This window comes from Prionailurus bengalensis, chromosome C2, assembly GCF_016509475.1.
Source record: "Prionailurus bengalensis isolate Pbe53 chromosome C2, Fcat_Pben_1.1_paternal_pri, whole genome shotgun sequence".
Classification (NCBI taxonomy): Eukaryota; Metazoa; Chordata; class Mammalia; order Carnivora; family Felidae; genus Prionailurus; species Prionailurus bengalensis.
Window position 1 is genome coordinate 72,887,205 of NC_057350.1, and position 24,562 is coordinate 72,911,766.

A 24,562-nucleotide genomic window follows, 5' to 3' on the forward strand; every position below is an offset into this window, starting at 1 on the left:
GACACAGGGCTCAAACTCACGAACTGCGAGATCATGACCTGAGCCAAAGGTGGACGCTTAACCGACTGAGCCACCCAGGCGCCCCTCCTTGCATTCTTAATATGCCAACCAAGTTTGTTTCCTCTCCTCTAGAAGCTATAAAACTCCAGATGGTGCTCCAGTTGGACCATTCTAGCTGTCGCTACTCTCCTTTGGATGACGAAGAACCCTAGCTGCTTCACCCCTCCCTTCAACATCCCTGTCCAGCACGAAGAAGCCAGAATGGTCTTCACCCCTCCTCCCATGGCGGCAAAGGGTTCTCTGGCCCCCACAGACTGATTCTCTTTACGTCTGCTACAGCAGCTTGAGAATCAAGAGGGGGGAATGAGAAGAAAAGCTGTAAAAACAAGATCAAAGAGGCCAGTCAGATGCCCAAGGCTGGATTCTCCCCTTGCATACTTTTGGCTTTTGTAATCTTGTTTGTCTCCTGTGTCTACCAACTGCCCAGATAGCATCACTGATAAGGGCCCCCTCCCCTTTTTCTTTTGTCTCTCAACCCCCTACCATCCCAGTCATGAAAGGAGGTGCCAAGGTTTGGGGCTCAGCCTTTGGAGGTGACTCTGCTGGGCCGACACCAATGCGCAATAAACAGTCTTTTCTGATTCCCAGGGTGTGCGTGGCTTGTTTCTTCCTGAGCGCTGAGTACTTGCTGTAACATTACAACCAAGATCAAGAGGCGAATAAAACAAACAAACAAACAAACAAACAAACATATAAATGAAAAAGAGGCTTAAAGAAAAAATCTGAGGCCTTAGTTGTGGCCTTACTACTATGTCAGACCAGACTTCCTGAGGTCCTGGCACCAAGTGCCATTTACATGACCATTCAGAGCACTAAAATGAGAACGTCCTGAGAGAGGACAACCGAAATTAAAACCCCATAAACCTTGCCCTTATGTGGAGACAATCACTGGAAATCTGAATGCCCTTGGGGACCTCTATCTGTGAGGGCTCAGATAACCAATGTCCCTGGAAGGGACTAACGGGCCTGGGGCTCTTCATGGTGGCTCCCCTAAACCAACTGTCTATCAGAAACTCAGAGCGTTGGGTAACTCTAAATATAGAAAGAAAACTGGTTGATTTCCTTCTTAACATCAGAGCTACCTTTTCGTCCTCCTGTCTACCCCAGGCCAACTCTCCAAATGCAGCATGACAGTTAGAGGCATCTTCAGAAAACTAACTAAATTTTTCTCTCAGCCCCTGGGATGTATATGGGGAAACCTAATTTTTTCTCATTCTTTCCTGATAATGTCAGAGAGCCTTACTCCGTTTCTAGAAAGGGACATTATAACTAAATTAGAGACTATGGTGGTGCTAACGCCAGGACAGAAAACATTTATGTGAGTTTTTGGAAATTACTGGATATTGTAGGCTATAGTTACCAGGGTTCAGGAAAATAGTTTGCCTGCTATATCAATTATTAAAGGAGACTCAATCCCACCTACTGCCCCCCCCCCCCCCCGCCCCAAAATAAACTGCAGTCTGACTCATAGACACTATTTGCAGCCCTTGGAATGGTTACAAACAGAACAGGCCAGTTACTATTACCAAGCTCACAGAGCTAAAAGATCATTAAAAGACAGCATCAGGCCTTTTATTTAGGGAGGGACAAAACGTATCAAATGGTCCAAAGGATGTTTACCGGAAAAGAATTTGTCAAGGACAGTTCAGCAAGTAGTATCAGCCTGTGAAGTATGTCTTAGAAACAATCCTCTCAACCACAAACTTGCTCTCCCAGGCAATCAAGAAACTGGAGGCTATCCAGGAAAGACTAACAATTAGGTTTCACTCATTCAAGGTCAAAGAGATTCCAACATCTGTTGGTATGGGTTAATACTTCTACTAATTGGGTAAAGGTCTTCCCCTACAAAACAGAAAAGGCACAAAAAGTAATAAAAATTCTGCTTTATAAAATAATACCTGGGGCGCCTGGGTGGCTCAGTCGGTCGAGCGTCCGACTTCGGCTCAGGTCATGATCTCACAGCTCATGGGTTCGAGCCCTGCGTCGGGCTCTGTGCTGACATCTCAGAGCCTGGAGCCTGCTTCCGATTCTGTGTCTCCCTCTCTCTCTGCCCCTTCCCCACTCGCATTCTGTCTCCGTCTCTCTCAAAAATAAATACACATTAAAATAATACCCAGGTTTGGCTTACCTAAAAATTTGCAAATTAATAATGGTAAATGGCTGCCTGACTCTTTCTCTAGTAGAACTCCAGGCTCTTGGAAAAGTTTTACACCTCAAAATAAAGCAAACTGTCTGCTTATACTCAGCAAACCTCTAAATAATAGCTAACAAGCATTAGATGCTTAAATTTTTCTTTTAATTAAGTTAGGGCCAAACTCTTGGAAATAGAGCCACCATTGATTACTTACTGCTTCTACTCCTCCAGCACCTGGGGTACGAGAGATTCCCTGACATATGTCACTGACAAAGTCAGGGTCTCTCCTAGATTGTTTGACAGGTTTAAAAACTGGAGACATTTTAAGGTGCCATCTTGTTGGTCAGTATAATCTCTACTTTGTGTTTTTCTCTTTGTGTCTGCTAATGTTTATGCCGCCTCATGCCTGCCAGCCTTCCTGTAGAACCACACCGTGGGCCACTCGACTGACCCTAGGGTAGACTCTAACTGCTGTATCCCCACACCATCCCTTATCAGCTTGAAGGAGCCAATACGGTCAGGTCATCGTCCCTGTTCCCTAATAGCAGTTACAGGCCCTATTCCAGGGGAGAAATACATAAGAAAAGGGTTAACATTAGGCAGGGAGAGATAGGGACCTTCAGGGAGGCAGACTGCAGGTGTAAGTGGGAGGCTAAAGAAGCAGATGGGATTCTCCCTTTATAAAATCCTTTATGGGTGCCCTCCCCCCATTATCAAGGGCATAAGCGGGGCATCTAAATGAGATAGGCAAATTAACCCTAAGGCAACAGATGCGGGCCTTGGCTCTACCCTAACCACCTTATACCACTGGGTCAGGGAGCAGTTACCTGTGAGTCTGACCACAGACGCTCACCTCTTTAAACCAGAAGATGCTGTATGGCTGAAGGAATGGAATGTCCAACCCCTAAAGGGGCCTGTTCACTGTCATTTTGTCCATCCCTACTCAGTAAAGGTAGCCAAAGTGGGTCCCTGGATTCACTACAGCAGAGTAAAGCCGGCATCTGGAAACTGGGAGTGCATTCCTGATCCATCAACGCCGTGCAAGCTGACCATATGGGAGAAGCAGTCTGCAACTCCAGAAGCTCCAGGAGACTGCAGCCTTGCTTTAGTCACTCCGGAAGCTGACTAATCAACGTTTTTATTTATTTTTGGGACAGAGAGAGACAGAGCATGAACGGGGGAGGGGCAGAGAGAGAGGGAGACACAGAACCGGAAACAGGCTCCAGGCTCTGAGCCATCAGCCCAGAGCCCGACGCGGGGCTCGAACTCACGGACCGTGAGATCGTGACCTGGCTGAAGTCGGACGCTTCACCGACTACGCCACCCAGGCGCCCCAGGAAGCTGACTAATCTACACGTGGCAGGAGCTTGACAGTTTCGAGCTGTCCGATGAAACAAAAGACTGTCCTTATTTTCTATATGTTTCCTTACTGTGATGCACTGTCGCGCCTTGTTTCTCGTTATTATTATGATTCTTGCTCTACTCTTTGCCATAGGATTGGCCAAGGCCACCCTGGCTGGCTGAAAAGGTAGTGAGAGGTTTCTGTTAACACTCACCTTCTTTTTGTGGATAGGATACTTCGTGGGTACCAACATGGGGAAACAACGGCCATAAGAGACTAGAAAATTAGATCCCCACAAACCTTATGGTAAAACAAAATACCCCAGTCCTACTACTGGGGTTTGGCTTCTCAAAAGCTCAATTATTGGGAAAAACTGTTTTCCCTAGCAGGGAAAAAGTTCACTGTTGTCTTTGTTAAAAACTTAACATGCCGAGGCCAAAGATTTTATAACTCAACTGCCAAAAAAAACCCGATGGTGGGGGACCCCAGATCACCTTCAGCCAGATCTCCACCCCTTGTCTAACTTCTCTCATCTCTAAGAGGCCTGGAACAATGTCAACGCAGCCATCAAATGGCAGGCCCCAGGTGGACCAAACTAATATGTGGAAGGACAGCCTATATAGTACTTCCCTCAGTCTGGTCAGGATCATGCATGTGTGCTGGAAACTATTCATCCATCTTCCTGCTCTCACTTGCCTGAGGGAAACATTTGGGAGGCTTTTTTAAAAATTTTTTAAAAATTAAAAAAATTTTTTTAGATATGCAAGAACTCTATTTTGTTCTTATAAATCTTCCTATTTTTTTTCTGTAAAAATCTAAGAGTAGAGCTTTCCAGTAAAACTTTCTGCAATGATGGAAATGATTTATATTTTTGTCTTCCATTAGAGTAGCCTTTAACCACATATAGTTATTAAGCATAAGAAATGCACCTAGTGTAACTGGGGAACTGAATTTTAAATTTTATTAGTTTAAATTAAAATAGCTACATGTGGCTAGTAGCTATTTTTTTATAGTACAGTTGTAGAGTATTTAACCCTAAAGGGAAAGCAAAATAGTATTTTTTTAGGGACTTTAAGATCGGATGGATCCCACTACATGGCTCTAGTGCAAGTGTATGGGGACAGGGAGACTCAAAAAAAGCGGCATGCCTTACAAATCGGCAATTAAAAAGATGATAAATGGCCTCCCGAGCATATAATCCAATATTATGGCCCTGCCACCTGCGCAGATGATGGGTCCTTGGGCTACCGCACTCCCATTTACATGCTAAACCTCATAATCAGACTACAAGCAGTTATAAAAATTATAACCAATAAAGTGCCAGAGCTCATAACTTACTAGCCAAGCAACAAACCAAAATGCGCAATGCTGTCGATCAAAATCGCTTGGCCTTAGATTGCCTCCTTGCTTCTGAGGAAGAAGTTTGTAAAAAGTTTAACCTAAGCAACTGCTGCCTACAGATAGATAATGAGAAAAAAGTCGTAGAAGGTATCACAAATCAAATGAAAAGAATTTCTCATATCCCTGTCCAGACCTGGAATGGTTAAAACCCCAGGCAGTTATTTAGAGAATGGTTTTCAACTTTCAGGGGATTCAAAACTCTCTTAAAAATTATCCTGGGAGGTTGCTTAAGCTTACCTTGCTTAACTCCCCTGGTTGTATGGTCTGTCTTGTCTCATTGAGGCCATAATTTAAAAAGAACGGCCACTCAGGTAAGTCTGTTATAAAAATATAAACTCTAAACCAAGATGATGCTCTTTGACCCAAAATAGAGGGGTCAGAGCATTAAAGAGGAGAATGTGGTAGAGACCCCTCCCTAAGGAAAGAAAAAACAAAAAAACAAAAAAACCTCAAGCAACCTGGTTATATGCTTCCGTGACAACAGCCCTCACGACCTTGTAACATGAGACCACTTAATCAGACTACATGTTTGTATGTTACCATATATGGGAGACAAAGAAGTGGAAAATATATTAAAAAAACTACACCACATGGCATTTGGGACTCAGATCTTCAGGTAGGAACCCAACTGAGTGGTGCTGGCAGGAATAAAGTTGCTTCCTGGAAAGAAAAGCCTCAGTGCCACGACTCTGTGTGAGAATCCTGCTACAAAATCATTATTTAAAAATAAAGGCATGCGGGGCGCCTGGGTGGCTCAATCGGTTAAGTGCCCGACTTCAGCTCAGGTCACGATCTCGCGGTCCGTGAGTTCGAGCCCTGCGTCAGGCTCTGCGCTGATGGCTCAGAGCCTGGAGCCTGCTTCCCATTCTGTGTCTCCCTCTCTCTCTGCCCCTCCCCCGTTCATGCTCTGTCTCTCTCTGTCCCCAAAAAATAAATAAACGTTAAAAAAAATTTAAAAAAAACAAAAATAAAGGCATGCAAAAAATTCAAATAAAAAATAAAGACATATATCACAGATTTTTTTTAATGTTAATTTTTGAGGTAGTGCAAGTGAGGGAGGTGCAGAGACAGAGGGGGACAGAAGATCCAAAGCAGGCTCTGTGCTGACAGCTGAGAGCCTGATGTGGGGCTCCAACTCATAAACCCCGAGATTGTGACCTGAGCCTAAGTCAGACACTCAACTGACGGAGCCACTCAGGTACCCCAGATCACAAAAGTTTTTTAAATATGAAGAACTCAAAGTATTTTGTTCTTATAAAATCTTCCTTTTTTTTTCTATAAAAATCTAAGAGTAGAGCTTTCCAGTAAAACTTTCTGCAATGATGGAAATGATTTATATTTTTGTCTTCCATTATGGTAGCCTTTAACCACATATAGTTATTAAACATATGAAATGCACCTAGTGTAACTGGGGAACTGAATTTTAAATTTTACTAGTTTAAATTAAAATAGCTACATGTGGCTAGTGGCTATTTTTTTTTATAGTACAGTTGTAGAGTATTTAACCCTAAAGGGAAAGCAAAATAGTATTTTTTTAGGGACTTTAAGATCAGATGGATCCCACTACATGGCTCTAGGTCTATGACTAACTCTAGTTTCTGTCTTTTCATTTATAAAAATAGAAAAATCCCCATATCAAGGGTTTGCTGTCAAAGTAAAATGTTATATCCATAAAATGTTGAGTACATGGTAAGAGCTCAATTATGGTTATTATTTTTTTTAATCTCCTAAAAAGTCTACTAACTCATGGATGGAAAAATTATGCAGAAGGGTTTTGTAGTGAGGAATGAACCTGTATAAATGTCTAAGTCTAAAGAAATGTGAGGATTTTGGTTATAAACTGAAGGTATCACTTACACTTTGGGCATTGTAGACATGCTATAACTGAGCTTTACAAGTGACTTTTCCTTCCAAATAGGACATAGTAGGTTGTAACAGGACAATTTTCCTGCTACAACAACCTTAGAACATGCAGAATAAGTTAAAAATATCATAGTTTAAAATGTATCAGAGAGCTGTGAAGTAAGAAGGACTTGTTATCTAACTTGAGGTAAACAAAAACTCCAGAGAGAGGAGAGCCCTTGTAAGGTGAGTTGATAATCACTAGCTGTTTTATTTTCTGGAAACATTTGCTGATTTTAGGGACAGGCTGGGAATCAGTCTTAATCTAGGCAGAGGCAGCCTATGGGGGCAAAGAAAACCCAGAGGAACTTTTAGTGGGCTACTGGGACTGACTGAAAGCAGAAGCGCCCCCATGCATACCTAGTTTTCCATGTAGGGCATTTTCTGAGTTGAGACCTGCTTGGGAGGCTATGGGACTGAACCAAAACTCAAAAAAAAAGTCATGGTACTTAGGAAACCATACCCCATTAGAGGGACATGGCCTCCTCAAACACATGGCTAATTTCTCTCTCTCTCTCTCTCTCTTTTTTTTTTTCTCAGCTCAGCAAGACATTTCTCATATTTTGAAGCACAATTGGTTGGAGGCTAAAGAACTAAGCTCAAAGCCCCAGAGGAATGAACCGGAAGTACTATAGTCTTTTAGGGCTGAGGAAACAGATTTTCTATCAAAAACTTGAGCTACACCTGAGGGATGAACAAGAGGTAGAATGAGTATAGGAAGACAAACTTGCCAAGACCCATCTCAATCCCTGATTAGACTCCGAGGACTAGCCCCTCTCTACCAACCTAACAGAGGGAAGGGGGAATCCTCACCAGTAGATGATATCATGTGGTGGCTCTACAATCCTTTTATGTACACAAGAAAATAATATCTACCGAGCATGTGAAGTGGCAGGAAAATATGACAGATAATTAAAAGAGAATAATGAAGCACTGAACTAGACCAAGGATGATCAAAACATTGAAGTTAGCAAACAAGGACGGAGGGAGGAAAAAACAAACAAACAAAACATGATAAAGAAAACAGAAGAAATGATGAACAAAATGAAAAGCTGGAGATTTTCATCAGATATAAAATCTACATAAAATGTATAAAACAATCAAAACCCTGAATATACATTATTAAAAATTAAGAACTCAGTGTATAGATTTGACAAATGACTGAAGATCACAGAAGAGAGAATTAGGAAACTCAAAACAATAGGACAATAGAAAACATTCAAATTGAAGCATCAAGTGAGAAGAAAGATGGTACAGAGTGTTAGAACACATGATGTACAAGGTCAAATAGTCTTACACATGTAATTGGAATCTCAGAGGAAAGGAGGGAATGAAGCAAAAACTCCAGTTGAAGAGACCATGCCTGAGAATTTCCTACGGGGCGCAGGGCCCCAAGCACCCCACCCTTAATACTCATTTGTATCCACCTCCATTCTATTCCAAATCGAATGTCCAAAATGGAATTCACTTTCCACTATACATCTGCTATATTTTCTGTCTAGACATTGTATTATCCATTTACGACTCCCCACAATTAGACTGAGGGCTTGCAAGATAAAGACGTTAAAAAAAATGTTGAGTGACTAGTGCCTCAATGTACCAGGCTGAAGCCACTTTTCTCTCTTCATAAGAAATAAAGTAACAGTTTTACTGAACACCTACTAAGCAAGCACTTGTAGGCCAGACTGTTCGGTGCTGGGGCTGTAACGTTAATAAGACCCCAGCTCTCCAGGGGAAGTGTTCCCTCAGAGGCGGAGCACAGATGAAGAGGCACATTACTATACCAAGGGGTAAGATCACGGAAAAACCAGAAAAGAAAAGCTTGGGCCACGCCTTAAAGTGCATCCAGAACAGGAATGTGGTCTTTCGCTTTGGGCCAAAGGGAAAAAGGGATTAGCGGAGGGAGCGGCCATATAGTAGTTGTGGTCTGCCTTGACCCTTTTGGGGTTATAAAGGTGCGAGGGGGCTGAACAGAAAAGTCTCAAAGCAGCCCTGCCGAGCCTCTACAATTTCCAGGTACTGTTTCTACCAAACCCCTCCCTTGCAGAGGCGCGGGTAAGAGTCCCCGTGGGCAGGACGCGTCAAGCGGACGTCTCGGGGGGCGGGGAAACGCGCCGCCGGAAGCGGAGCGAAGGCGGAGCCACGCCCCCACCGCCAGCCTGCCACTCTCTCTTCCGCTGCCCGCACGGGGCACGGGCGGGGCTGAGGCGGAAGGGCACGGAAGGAGGTGACGATGTAAGTGAGCGCCGGCGTCGCGGCGGAGGCTGCAAAGGAAGCTCGGTGGCCGTGGCCGCTGTGAGCAGGCCGGACACCTCCTCACTGTCTGGGGTTCCCTAGAGCTGGCGAAGGCGGGGCCTTAGTCTGAGCTGCGGCAGTATCTGAACCCGCGGTGGGGCAGGTGCCGGCAGCGAGCGACGTAGGTAAGTAGGTGCCCGGTGTCAAATCGGGATGACTTACGGACCGGGCTTGCTGGCCATTCCCGCGCCAGAGCGCGCCAGCTCAGCACCCCGGCCTGGAGGCCTCGAGCGCTGCCCTCCCCCACGCCCGAACCGGAGGCAGCAAATTTCTCCTTGAGCGCTGCTCTGCCTTTCTGGGGGCCGGAAGGGAGCTTGTCCCGAGGGACCTCTGTCCTCCCCTTTTTCTTTCCAGTTTGGACTGTACGACGTAGAAGCGGAGAAAGCTAGGGCCCCTCCTGAGGCCGGGGAAAGGTTTGAGAGGAAGAGCTGCTGTTAGAGGTCCTCCCGCTACTGCCGTTTTGAAAGCCGAGAGTTTATGTTTGTTCGGACAATTCTGCTTCCTTCCTGCCTTTGGTTCCTTCCCCCCGCACACTCTTAAGACCCTGTTGTAGCGAATGTGTGTGGCACAATTAAACATTAGGATGGTGGGAAGTCTGTTTTCTATGAGGCTTTCTGTTTTTCTGTCTATGCTGGGCAGTATCAACCCCATTTCCACTGGGCCACTCTGTTGGGGGAGGAGAGACGCCGAGAGGATGTGGGAAATGAGGGTTTTGTATTTAAGTCGGAAGAGCGGAGTTAAAATCCTAGCCTGCCATTTGTTAGTGGTTTTAATCTCGTGTTAGACACTTAGACATTTTTAACCACATGTAAAGCGGAGCTTTCTTATACCTACATAAATACCTGGGAGAATGAAGAGAAGTGAAAAAAGCAGAACATCAGCCATTAAACGTTTTGGATTTAAGAATATCCTGGACATTTAATGGTAGGTTCTTAATTACATCTTTTACTCAGAATAACTACACTTGCTATGGAGGAGGGGGCCAGAGGAGAAACTAGTATCTTATGTGGTTAGAACCTAACTGTGGGCTCTACTTTGGGTTGGGCAGCATTAGGACGAGGTCAGACTCTCCTAGCCAACCAGATGTCTCATGTTTAATGATAAGCATTATGGGTATATGAGGAATAACTTAAATCAGTTTTGCTCCTTACTCAAGATTGTTTTGTCCAGTGGGCCCTTTCTAGGATAAAAAGCTGGAAGGGCTTTATTTACACCTTGGCCTGCTTTAGAAGAAATTCTTTGCACATCTTTCTGAGGACCCCTCACTGTGCCTCTAAAACACTTCGTGTTAATTGAAAATGCGCAGAGAATAAGAACAAGAACTTGACCCTTTGAGTGGCTGGACGTTACAGTCCTCAGTTAATCTGAGGAGCTGCCTTTTCTCTGTATTGGAGAGAGTAGATCATACCCCACTCTGAAGTTTAGTTTTTCTGTATGTTTTATTTATTTTTGAGAGAAAGTGTGATCGGGGAGGGGCAGACAGAGAGGGAGACACAGAATCCAAAGCAAGCTCCAGGCTCTGAGCTGTCACCTCAGAGCCCGACGTGGGGCTCGAACCCAAGAACCGTGAGATCATGACCTGAGCCGAAGTTGGAGGCTTAACTGACGAACCACCCAGGTGCCCCTGATGTTGAGTAGACCCGAAGTTAGAGAAGTGTTTGGGGAGGAGCGAGCGGATATGCAGCCAAGTGATTTGAGTAAGTTGCACCTGTTCTTACAGTTGCTTGCTCAGACAGATTAAGGGTGCTTCCTTTTCCTTAATGGAACATGACAATGGCTGCCATGCAATATGTAGCCAAGTGCACTCTTCAGTTCCTTTGACACAGAATTGTCAGTTGGGAATTTTAGCTGATGGACACGAAAGGGACCTTGAGGGTTATCTAATCCAGTGGTTCCAAACCTGGCTGGGCATCGGCTGGGGTAATTAAAACAAAACCCCAGGTGCCTGGGTGGATCTGAAGTGGCACATGGGTATTTGTGGTCTTTAAATAGCTTCTCAGGTGATACTCAAGTTTTGAAAACCCAGATGTAGAGCAGGTTTCATATATTAGTTTATAAACAGGCTCAGAGATGAAAGGTAATGTCCAACTAATTTGTTGCCTTCTATACCTTTTTAATTTTTTTCTTTCTCTTCCTTTCCTTAACAAATCACTTTACTTGAATCAGTAGTACTCTTTTGTACCACCTTGAGCCCAGAAGATAAGTCCTTTAAGTCAGTGGCTCAGTATAATTCTGTTTTTGTAGTTTCTTATGCATTAACACTCCTTAAAGCTCTTTGATGAAAGTATTAACTTTTACAATAAAGTTTCTTACTAAATGTTGCTTAGGTTTGTTTTTTTGTCATAATTATATAAAGGTTATATCACTTTGTAAATCAGCTTTTTAGTAGGCTTTTATGCCAAGCTTTCACAAACCATGGAAAAATTCTATTTAAGAAAATTTTGCTGTTGTTCTCACTTATCATAAACCCAGTCAACTATACACAGACTTTTTTTTTTTTTAAACCCCTTCCTCTATCCTCATATGTACTCGTATATATGACCACTCTGTATCGCTGGTCAGCTTCCAGTGAAACACAGTTTGAGAACTGGGGCTCTAAACATCTCTAATTGCCTTATAAACACCTAATTTAACTAGAGGCTCTTGGTATTTAAGCTTGTCCTTGAATTTTTAGTCCCTTTTCTTGGTTAAGTTGTAATGTGTCACTGGTTTAAAGAATTTGATGGGGTGCCCAGGTGGCTCAGTCGGTTGAGTGTCTGACTTCAGCTCAGATCATCCATGATCTTGTAGTTTGTGAGCTTGAGCTTGGCATCTGGCTCTCTGCTCTCAGCTTGGAGCCTGCTATGGATCCTCTGTCCCCCTCTCTCTCTGCCTCTCCCCAACACACTCACTCACTCTCTCTCTCTCTCTCTCTCTCTCTCTCAAAAATGAATAAATATTTAAAAATTTTTGATAGATGCCTGGAAAGGGTCAACTGATTAGGCGGTAACAGTATTTCATGTGTATCTTTCTTATAGTGAAAACCTCTTGACTATTTATTTTTTGTAATGTTTTCAGAATTGCTAAGGTAACGAGGCAGAGTTGAACATTCTCTTTTAGGGAGATATACTCATTCTCAAATTATTCTTCAGTAACCTCATTGCTTTAGTATTCCTGTTCTGTGTTAGTAGGAGAGCCACAAATAGACCCTACATCACAAGTCCATAGGATGCTGAATTATTTTCTAAAATTGACCCTGTTTATTAGCATGTTAACTTCCTACAACCAGATGACAAAGGGCATTCTAAATTTGCTAATTAAAAAAAACATGTTAACAGGGGTGCCTGCCTGGCTTAGTCAGTAGAGCATGCAACTCTTGATCTTGGGGTCATGAGTTCAAGCCCCACATTGGGTGCAGAGATTACAAAAATAAATATTTTTTAAAACCCCCAGGTTAACAGATATGTAGTCTGTGAATTCAAGTCTAGAGAAACATGATATGTGTCTGAGATGAAAAGCCGTTACTGAGTCTCCAAATTTTTTTATTTTTGTGGCTGAAATACCTTAATTCTGAGGTTTTAAAAATTGTTGAATTTCATATTTTTACAGCAAAATTTTCAAGTTAGAGGTACTTAAAAAGGATAAATCTGAACCCATGGTTCCAGTTTTAGTCTAAACTGATATTACAGGTTTAACATAGAAACCAAGGCGGGCTGAGGGTAATAACAGCTTGAAGACCCAGTGAAAAGTGGAGTTTAATAGAAGTCATTTGCTGGTCTTTGAGGCAGTCTTCTATGTCTGTGAGGACTTGAGAGCATAATGGGATACCATTTGTTTTAATTAATTAAAAATTTTTTTAATGTGTATTTTTGAGAGAGAGAGAGAGCAAGCAAGCAAGCAGGGGAGGGGCAGAGAGAGAGAGAGAGGGAGACACAGAATCTGAAATAGGCTCCAAACTATGAAGTGTCAGCACAGAGCCCAGTGTGGGTCTCGAACTCGTGGATGGCAAGATCATGACCTGAACTAAGTCGTATGCTCAACTGACTGAGCCACCCAGGCACCCCTAATTAATTTTTTTTTAATTTGAGAGAGAGTGAGCAAGGGTGGGGGAGGGGCAGAGAGAGAGAAAATATCTCAAGCAGGCTCTGCACTTCTGCACTGTCAGAGAGGAGCCTGATGCAGGCTACAACCTACAAACTGTGAGATCATGACCTGAGCCAAAATCAAGAGTTGGACGCTCAACTGACTGAGCCACCCAGGCGCCCTGAGATTTGTCGATTTTAGAGCACACTGGATGAACTCTTATTAGAGAACCTTCAGTAGCAGTATCTTTGGCTTTCCTTTTGAGCAAGTTAGATTCCTCAAAAAAGAATCTTCAGGGGCACCTGGTTGGCTCAGTTGGGGTTGTAAGTTTGCAACTCTTGATCTTGGGGTGGTAAGTTTGAGCCCCACAGTGGGTACAGAGATTACTTAAAAATAAAATCTTAAAAAAAAAAAATCTTCAGATCTCCTGCTTGGAGCTTTTAAGCTGGCTGCCAGCAGTCTGGTAGCTAACCTGAGTGAAGGGATAGAGATTTTAGCCCTTAGTGTGTAAACTCTTTATGTTTGGTTAACTATTTTCAGTATGATACCCGTATTCTTAACGGGGCCAGGAATCCATTGTTTTACCTTCTAGAGCTGCAGTGTCCAATATGGTAGCCAGTAGCTACATGTAGCCACTTAAATTTAGTGATTAAACTTAAAGAGTAAATACCTCATTTGAACCAGACACCTCTCAAGTGGTCAGTAATCATATGTGTTCAAAGACTACCATGTTGGATAGGGAAGATACAAAATATTTCTGTCATTGCAGAAGTTTCATTGGACAGCACTGTTCTAGTATAGAAAATAATTCTCCATACTTGTGTAAAGGTGAGATAGGGGTAGTTGGCTGGTTTTGTGGAGAGTAGGAGGTTATCTAAATGATTTGGTCTCATTTTTAGCACCATGTTTACACCTCTCTTATAAAACCTGATGCTGCCAATTCCTGATCTGTTTTGAGGCACTGTTGCATAAACTGGATTGCTTCCCCTTTGCGTACTTGAGATTAACTTTTTTCAGTCTTTAAGTCAATCTGCGTTCCAAGTTCCAAAAGGTTTTGTTGTCCCCTCTTCCATTTTGTGTATATATGCTTTAAAAAAACCCAAAACCTTTTTATCTATACATTTCATTGTATATAATTCATATTTTAAAAAATAAAGTTAAAATAATGTTTTATTTTCATTTTAATGGGATTTTGGAGGGAGTAAGAGTAAATTGTGTTCAGTCTGCCATCTCTTTCCATAAGTATAGTATGGAGCATTCATATATGAACAACTGTCTCCGTTAAAAACAAAACAAAACAAAACCCCCTACCCTGTCTATCTCGTATTTACTTGGGCTTCTTGGGCAGTTTTATATATTGTCTTCTTCAATCCATCTTGGTTTTTGTTCTCTCCATTCTATTAAAATTTGACTTACAAATGTCATGAGAATCAAATGGAGACTTTTTATTCCTTATCTTGCCTTTTTTGTTTTGTTTTGTTTTTTGTTTTCTAAGTAATCTCCACACCTAATATGGGGCTCAAGCTCACAACCAAGATCAAGAGTTTCATGCTGTACCGACTGAGCCACTCAGGTACCCCATTCCTTATTTTGCTGGAGCTCTCAACAGCCTTTGACCATTTCTCTTCTTCTGGAAACTTTCTCTAGCTTTCCTGATACCACATTAACCTGATTTTCTACCTATTTCTCTGATCATTCCTTATCATTTTCCTTTGCTAAGTAGTCTTCCTTTATCTCACTCTTACATCCCAGAGTTCCTCTGAATACTGCCCTAGGGTGCATTTGCTTCTGCCTTTTACAGAGTCTCCCTAGGTGAGTTTATCAGTTTCTGTAGCTTTGGTTATTATAAGCTGATGGCTTAAACTATAATTCCTGTGGTATCCTTTTTTTAGACTTCCTGACCTGTATATCCAGCACTATATATCCAGATGAATTTCCTACAGTCACCTCAAGTCTACCATGTCTAAAACTAAAGACATAGCCAGTATAACCTTCCTCCAGTCTTTCTCCATTTGTTCCATGTAAATTATACAGCCATCTACCCAGTAGCTCATACCAAAACTCTTACTCCTCTCCCTCCACACAGTCTTCTAAAAAGTCTCAAGATTGATTCACTTTGCTGTTTCTCTCCATTGTCTATTAATCTGAGTGACTTTGTACCTTGCCTATATTTACCTGCAACAGCCTCCTAACAGGTTTCCTTTGCTGTGGCCTTCTCCCAGCCATTCTGTACACGGCAGGTAGAATGATCTTTGTAAGTATACAGATCAGGTCTTGTACCCCTCTTTATCTTTTAGTGGCTTGACACTACCTTTATGTTAAGTAGCAGCACCATTAGTTTGCATTTTCTATTCTCCGGGTCCTCCTCCAAGTGATCCTGAAGTTTCTTTCATTTCCTTTGAATACTGCATTCACTGTACTGGGCTTTTGTTGATCTGTTCCCTTTGCCTGGTAACCATTTATCATCCTTTGTCTCAGCTTAAAAATAATTTCTTCAGAGAGGTCTTTCCTCCTGACCCTTTGCCAGAATAATACTCTCTTGTTGTTGTTTTTAACATAGAGTGCAAGTGGGGTGAAGGGGAGAGAGGGAGAGAGAATCCCAAGTAGGTTCCATGCTGTCAGTGTGGAGCCCGATGTGGGGCTTGATCTCAGGAACTGTGAGATCATGACCTGAGCCAAAATCAAGAGTTGGATGTTTAACTGACCGAGACACCCAGGTGCCCCTTCCCATAATACTCTCAATTTGACCTTCTATTCATTACATTTGTGAATACCTGTTCAAATGACTCTCACATTAGACTATAATAATTTTTTGAACACTCATATGTTATCATATTTGTAAAAACTCATTTATTGAATTGAAATTTGAAAGATGTTTGTATATCTTTATAACTTCAACATTATTGGTGATATAACCACCACCAAGAAATATGTTAGAGGGGCGCCTGGGTGGCGCAGTCGGTTAGGTGTCCGACTTCAGCCAGGTCACGATCTCGCGGTCCGGGAGTTCGAGCCCCGCGTCAGGCTCTGGGCTGATGGCTCAGAGCCTGGAGCCTGTTTCCGATTCTGTGTCTCCCTCTCTCTCGGCTCCTCCCCCGTTCATGCTCTGTCTCTCTCTGTCGCAAAAATAAATAAACGTTGAAAAAAAAAAATTAAAAAAAAAAAAAAAGAAATATGTTAGATTAACTTTTTAAGGTACAGTTCAGATAGTTTCTCTAATTTGGGCAGGACTTTTAAGATCTTAATTATACATTTTTTTACCCCCTTCTTCAGTCTAGATTTGTTATGGGCTCATAATTATGTAGCTCTGTGTGTGTTTTTAGAATAAAAAACATCTTATAGGGGTGCCTGGGTGGCTTACTTGGTTAAGCATCTGACTGTTGATTTTGGCTCAGGTCACAATCTCCCGGTTTGTGAGTTTGAGCCCTGCATCAGGCTCTGTGCTGACAGTGGAGAGCCACCTTGGGATTCTCTCTCCCTTTCTTTCTCTCTCTGTCCCTCCCCTGCTTGTGTTCATTTTCTCTCTCTCAAAATAAATAAATAAACAGACAAACATCTTATTAAGATTTCCCAGTGATTATTACATTTAAGTATTAGGAAGAATAAATTCCAGATCTCCTTTTATGTTGGTAGTGCACAATGAGAATGTATTTGGATTTCATATTAAGTTTATTTTAATTTCTTTTTCCATTGATAAAGGGACACCTGTGTTGCTCATTTGGTTTAGTGTCCGACTTTGGATTAGGTCATGATCTCATGGTTTGTGAGTTCGAGCCCTGCATGGGGTTTGGTGCTATCAGCACAGAGCCTGCTTCAGATCCTCGCTCTCCTTCTCTCTCTGACCCGCCCCACCACCCAAAAAGAAATAAAACCTAAAACAACAACAACAAAAACCTTAAAAAAAAAAAAAAAAGTAAAATATAATACCCTAAACCAGAGGTTCCCAAACTTTCTTTGTTTACTGCCCCCTTTAGTGTCTTTTTCATAGTATCCTTAGGCCTAATAATTAAATAACTAGTAATTTATTAAGTAATTAGCTCTAAACAACTTAAGTACTTATAGTCTAGCAACCCAATAGTTGTTTAAAAAATACACATCAGGAGCTGGGTGGCTCAATTGGTTAAGCGTATGACTTCATCTCAGGTCATGATCTCGGCAGTTTGTGGGTTTGAGCCTCACGTCGGGCTCTCTGCTGTCAGCACGGAGCCTGCTTTGGATCCTCTGTCCCCGCCCTGTACTCCTCCCCCACTGATTCTCTCTTCCTCTTTTTCAAAATAAATAAACTTAAAAAAATTTTTTTTAAATACACATCAGTTGAAAGACAATATAGTATTTTTATTTCATTCTTAAATAATCAATTACCCAATGTACTGGTTGGGCACTAGAGAACTTCTCAAACCTTGGAATCATTAGACACTGCTACCCACATTTCCTATTTCAAATAGATTTTTGCAAAATTTTTTTTTTTAATCACAGTAACCAACAAAAACCCAACTTTGCAAAGATAGGATGTCATTAGAAAGAATATACCATGATCTAATTTGAAACTGAATTGTATTAAACTGGTAGTTTGTCACGTGTTTGATAGGTATGACAGATAAAGAATATTGTTTTTTCCCCTCTGATTTAGAATGCTTTGTGATATCCCTCTGAATTTACTGCAGAACCCTTGGGTTCCTTGGCACATAGTTTAGGAACTGTGGGCCTAAACTCTTAGTAGTTTGGTGTAAATTCTGATAGACATGTTTTCCCCTATAAATATTCAAAATACACGGCTTTTTCCACTTAGCAAAAAATGGGCTCGTACATTTTGTTTAGCAATTTTTTTTTTTTTATTCAGCAGTGTGTTATGGTAAGGAAATTGGATTGAATGTACACATTTAATTCCACAGCAGCCTGAAAACTCCATTAAAACTGTAGAGAAGTGAGGAGTGCCTGGCTGGCTCAGTCAGAGCATGCAACTCTTGATTTTGGGGTGGTGAGTTCAAGCCCCACATTCTGGAAGCTGGAAAGCAGAAAAGACTAGTGGTAACTGATTAACAGACTTGAGAAAGCTGAATCCTAAACCAACAAGTGGAGAAAGCTGACAAGTAGTCATGTTTGTGTTTCAGAACCTTTTAAAAGTTTCAGGGTTAGTGAGTAGTGTCATGGACTGTGGACATGTAGGTGAAGGTGAGACTAAAATATATATACATAAGTGATTGAAAGTCTGTTTAAGAAAAATCCTTCCAGATCTGACATTTTCTTCTCCCTATACATAAAAACAGGATAACTAAAGAGTTAGTATGTGGTGTGGAGAGGGCAAAACAGTCTCTGGTCTGAGGGAACCTTGCCTATTTGAGGATGGGATGTAGGTGCTTTATAAAGGGACTAAGTAGAGGGGCACCTGGGTGGCTCAGTCGGTTGGGCATCCGACTTTGACTAGGGTCGTGGTCTCCCAGTTCGTGGGTTTGAGCCCTGTGTTGGGCTCTGTGCTGACAGCTCAGAGCCTGGAGCCTGCTTTGGATTCTGTGTCTCCCTCTCTCTCTGCCCCTCCCCTACTTGCACTCTGTCTCTCTCTCTCAAAAATAAATAAATGTTAAAAAAAATAAAAGGGACTAAGTAGAGAAATGTATACTGAAGGAGAAACCTCTAGCCCTCTTTCCTGACTTAGTTCCCAGAATCTTGCCCCTTTCTGCCATTTCCTGTTTCCCAGCAACAGCCACTTTCAAGTCTTTGAGTTGTTCTTTTGGTATCGACAGCATGTCCCTAAATTAGCTTTTTTTTTTTTTTAATTTTTTTTTTTCAACGTTAATTTATTTTTGGGACAGAGAGAGACAGAGCATGAACGGGGGAGGGGCAGAGAGAGAGGGAGACACAGAATCGGAAACTGGCTCCAGGCTCTGAGCCATCAGCCCAGAGCCCGACGCGGGGCTCGAACTCCCGGACCGCGAGATCGTGACCTGGCTGAAGTTGGACGCCCAACCGACTGCGCCACCCAGGCGCCCCAACTTTTTTTTTTTTTAATGTTACTTTTGATTTCCTAGTGTTAAGCTTTATCTGTAGACTATGGAAGATAAAGATTTACTTCTCTTTAACATGTGCTCCTCACTTCTACATACATGTACACGTCTGCTGTCCCATCTATCCTCACTGTGTAGTGATTCTGTAATTTTGGCTAGAAGCAGTTTTTCTCAATAGGGGCAGTATTGTCATTTTGGATGAGACAGTTCTTCATTATCCTGTCCATTACATGATATTTAGCATTACACCAGGCACTAAATATCAATACCAACCTAAATTCATTGTAACAACCAAAAATTTCCCACACAGTTCTAAATACTGGACTGAGAGGTATGATATGGAGTGTCTGGTTGAGAACCATTTGATTAGAGCAGTGTTTGCCTTTTTATGATTATGTAAATGGTAGTCACAGCTAAGTTATGTAGTACTCTATGATTTATAGTGACTGTTTTTCCTTTCTTGTGCAACTTTTTCTTGTCCCTAAAGTGAGTAGTCTTTTTAGTAAACTAAATATATTTTCAAGCTCTCTTCCAGTTGTATCTCATCTGTCTTTGCATTCAGACATTTTAGAAATTCTATCAATTTCACATTTTTGGAGACATCTTTCCCAAATCCTTTTGACCTCTTTCTTTTGGATTGGTGGCTCTCTAGGCTTGAGGCATAGTTGTCACTCTGATCTTTCTTTACCATTTTCTTTAGGATTTCTCTTGCTTGTGTGTTGTTTTGGATCTTTCCTGGGTCTCAGGTCTTTCTTCATTTACTCCCTCATTTTGTCAGAGTGTGACAAAATGTGGCTCCCTGAGAAAAAGATGCATGGTAGTTCTGTATTTTGATAACTTACATCTCTGAAAACCTTTTTTCTATGCTCAGTTTTGATTGATGAATTGGCTGAGTTTCAAGTTCTGTGTCGAAAATAATTTTCCCTCAGACCTTGATCTTCTGGTTTATAATCTTTCTTTCTTTCTTTCTTTCTTTCTTTCTTTCTTTCTTTCCTTTTGCCACTTTTTTCTTTTCTTTTTTTAATTTAATTTTTAATTTTTTAATTTTTTTTATGTTTACTTTTTTATTTTTGAGAGAGAGCATGGGTGAGGGAGGGGCAGAGAGAGGAGACTCAGAAACTGAAGCAGGCTCCAGGCTCAGCTGTCAGCACAAAGCCCAATGCAGGGCTCAAACTCATGAACTGCAAGATCATGACCTGAGCCGAAGTCAGACACTTAACCAATGGAGCCACCCAGGCACCCCTGTTTTCTTTTTTAAAAATATTTTTTTAATGTAATCTCTTACTGCTTAATGTGGGACTCAAACTCATGACCCCAAGATCAAGAGTCATATGCTCTACCAACTGAGCTAGCCAGGTGCCCCTCATTGGTCTTTCCTATTTTTAAAAATTTATATATTATTATTTTTTAAGTAGGCTTCAAACCCAGCCTGGAGCTCAGTGTGGGGCTTGAACTCACGACGGAGATCATGACCTGAGCTGAGATCAAGAGTTGGATGCTTAACCGACTGGGCTACCCAGGTGCCCCTCTATTGGTTTTTTAGTCTCTATTTTATTTATTTCTGTTCTTTATTATTTCCTTTCTTCTACTCGTATTGGGTTTTATTCTTCTTTTTCTAGTTCTTTTAGGTGTAAGTTTAGATTACTCATTTGAGATTTTTTTTAAGTTTATATATTTACTTAGCATGGGGAGGTTGAGGGAGAGGGAGAGAGAGAGGGGAGACAGAGGACAGAGAGGAGAGAAAGAGAATATATGAATGAGAGAATATGAATGAGAATCCTGAGCAGGCTTCACACTGCCAGCAGGGCTTGAACCCACAAACCACGAGACTGTGACCTGAGCCAAAATCCAGAGTTGGACACTTTCAACTGACTGAGCCACCCGGGTGGCACCCCGAGAGATTTTTTTTTTTCTCTTGAGGTAGGCCTCTATCACTACACATCTCCTGCTCAGAACTGCTTTTGCCATGTCTCAAAGATTTTGGACCCTGTGTTTTCATTTTCATTTGTTTCCGTGTATTTTTTGGTGTCTTTGATTTCTTTGTTCACCCATTGGGTGAACATGTGGTTCAGCCTCCATGTGTTTGTGTTTTTTAATTCCTTTTTTTTTTCTTGTCATTGACTTTTAGTTTCATACCATTCTGGTTGGAAAAGACACATAATAAAATTTCAGTTTTAAATTTATTGAGACTTGTTTTATGGCCTAACATGTGATCTTTTTCTGGACCAGGACCCCATCCAGGATTACGTGTTGCCTTAGTTTTCCTGTCTTAGGCTTAGTCCTTTAATCTGGGACAGGTCCTCAATCTTTTTGTCTTTCATGACCTTGACTGACACATTTTTTTTAAATGTTCGTTAATTTTTGAGAGAGAGTGTGCACTGGGGGGGAGGGGCAGAGGGACAGAGGATCTGAAGTGGGCTCTGTGCTGACAACAGAGAGCCCGGTGTAGGGCTCAGACTTACGAACTGTGAGATCTTGATGTAAGCTGAAGTCAGACGCTTAACCGCTTAACCGATTGAGCCACCCAGGCACCCCTGCTTGACACATTTGAAGAGTATTGGCCAGTTATCCTAGAGAGTATCCGTCCCTCAGTGTGGCCTTATCTGTTTTTACTTATGATTAAATTCAGGTTATACATTTATAACATCACAGAGGTGATACATCATACAAGTGACATTGTGCTACATCAGGAGGCATATGAACATCATATCTTATTACTACTGGTGATGATAGCCCTGATCACCTGACTAAGGTGATGTTTGTCAGGTTTTCCGTTGAAAGGTACAACTTTTCCCTTTGTGATTTTAAGTATCTTGTGGAGATACTTTGAGACTGTATATATCTTGTTTCTCACTGTATTTTTTCATCTAATATTCTTTCCTGAGTCTGTTGTTTATGAGTTGCAAATTATAACTTTTCTATTTCCATTATTCCTTCTGTATTTATTAATTTGAAATTCTGTGTAAGGAGAGCTGTCCCTTCTCTCCATTTATTTAGTCATATATTGTTGCAGACTAGGGGATTTGTTTTGCTCTTATAATCCATTACTGTCATTATATATTTAGTTGCTCAGAGTCTTTGACCATGGCAAGGCTCTTTAGGTTGGTTCCTGTGTTCTTTTGACATGTCATAATTTCTTGAGCACTTTTTTTTTTTGCTTTCTGGCATTATAATGATATTCCAGGCTCATCTATTTGCTCTGTCCTGCTCTGGCATCAGTCATTTTTTAAAATGGGAACCAAGATCTGAGTGCTAGGGGTGTTCATTGCTACTGGGATGTTACTGCTTCTACGCTAAGTAGACAGAGCTAGGAAATACACATGTGTGCACATTTCTAGATGTATATCTGTGTATATGTATATATAAAATCATGAACTCATATGGATACTTCTGATTTCATTCTGTCATTATAGATTCAAACCTGTCTCAGTCTGTTCATTATCTGCTACTCCTTTCATCAATGGTGAAAAACCTAGCTCTGTTTATCTACAATTTATTTTCCTATGTACTCAGTTTTAGTATTTACAAGTTGCGGCATCTGGATGGTTCAGTTGATAGAGCATATGACCCTTGCCCCATGTTGGGCGTGGAGCCTACTTAACTAAAAAAATTAGAATATTTACAAAGTAGTTTCAAAATTAACTCATTCATCTGTGAAGACTAATTTGCTAAAGTACAGTATTTGTATACAGTCCTTTTGTTTCTAGTCCTGTACAGTCCAAATGTTTTTGAAAATTACTTTGGCTAATTTTTTCATACTTTTTCAGTATAGTTATTTATTTGTCATTCATTTGCTATTTGTATTTCATTTTGGAGTCCTCCTGCATTCTGGTTGATTTTAATTTTGTGTGTGTGTGTGTGTGTGTGTGTGTGTGTGTGTGTGTATATGTATTTTTTAAGTTATTTATTTATTTATTTATTTAAAAAAATTTTTTTTTCAACGTTTTTTATTTATTTTTGGGACAGAGAGAGACAGAGCATGAACGGGGGAGGGGCAGAGAGAGAGGGAGACACAGAATCGGAAACAGGCTCCAGGCTCCAAGCCATCAGCCCAGAGCCTGACGCGGGGCTCGAACTCCCGGACCGCGAGATCGTGACCTGGCTGAAGTCGGACGCCTAACCGACTGCGCCACCCAGGCGCCCCTAAGTTATTTATTTTTGAGACAGCGTGAGCAGGGAAGTGGGGGACAAAGATTCTGAGGCAGGCTCCACACTGACAGCAGAGAGCTGGATGCGAGGCTTGAACTCATGAACCATGAGATCATGACCTGAGCTGAAGTCAGACACTTAACTTACTGAGCCACCCAGGCACCCCTATTTGTATATATTTTTTAGTATATGAAGCATTAACATGGTTTTAAAAGTCAGAACTTTATAAAAAGGCAAGCTTAGAGAAGTACCACTCTCTCTCTCATCCCTGTGCCATTTCCTTCTCATTCTTTCATCCTATACATACCTATAATTTCCTGTATGTTATTGTTCTCATTAGTTTCTGGTTTACCCTCCCATGTTTGTATTTTTATTTTATTTTGTCTTGGGGGACGAAAGGGCAGATATGTGTATATTTTTGTAATTTTTCTTCCATGAGAAGCAGCTACATGGTAAAGAATTTAACCTTGCCCCAAAAGCAAGCCTTTATCCTTGACTTCTGGGAGGTAATCTCTAAGCCCTTGGAATGTCATGCCTTGTTGGAATGTCTGTATTTGCCTGGGAGCTTTGGATCACCAACAGTCTAACAGCATGAATTAGGATGGGGATTGGCCATGCCAGAAGGACCGACAGTGTAGTTTAGGGTAATGACTTTGGTATCAGTGGATCTCCAGAAGGGCTGAAAGACTGAGCTCAGTCTTGTGGGCAAACAGTTATGCCTAAAAACCCCAATAAAAGCTCTGGATATCAAGGCTCAGGTAAGCTTTCCTGGATGACAATATTGTCATACACTGATGTCAGGACAGTAAAGTTCTCCTGTGTTCATGGTGCTAGAACACCTTATGTGCTCCTCCACTTGGCTGATTTAATCCATATTCTTCAGCTTTAATAAACCATAACTATGAATATAATAGTTTTCAGTAAGCTCTGTGAGTCCTTTTGGCAAATTGCCAAACCTGAGGCTGGTTTTGGGAACTCCCCAAACTTGCAATTGTGGTGTCTATGTGCCACGGTCATGTCTTGGTGGCATAGTATTAATACTCATTTGAACTTCGCTTTTTTCACTTACCCTGGAAATCATTCCATGTTAGCTCATGGAGTTCATTTTTATTCTTCTATAGCTTCACTCAGTGTGTGGAAGAACCATACTTTATTCAACTACCTTCCTGTTAGGTTTCCAGTATTTTGCAATTACAATGTTGTAATGACTAACCT

At 41.5% G+C, this 24,562-nt stretch overlaps 1 protein-coding gene across 3 annotated transcripts in view; it reads left to right on the plus strand.

Annotated features, from left to right (window-relative positions):
• The first annotated feature begins 9,000 nt into the window (after positions 1 to 9,000).
• The window catches only part of SENP5 (SUMO specific peptidase 5), a 51,672-nt gene continuing 36,110 nt past the window's right edge, over positions 9,001 to 24,562 (plus strand). Inside the window, exon 1 of one of the 3 annotated variants that reach the window (XM_043594489.1) lies at positions 9,001 to 9,259. The gene's annotated coding sequence lies outside the window, so the exon portion shown is untranslated. The remainder of the gene's footprint in view (positions 9,260 to 24,562) is intronic. The other 2 variants (XM_043594491.1, XM_043594492.1) reach the window with 2 other exon arrangements.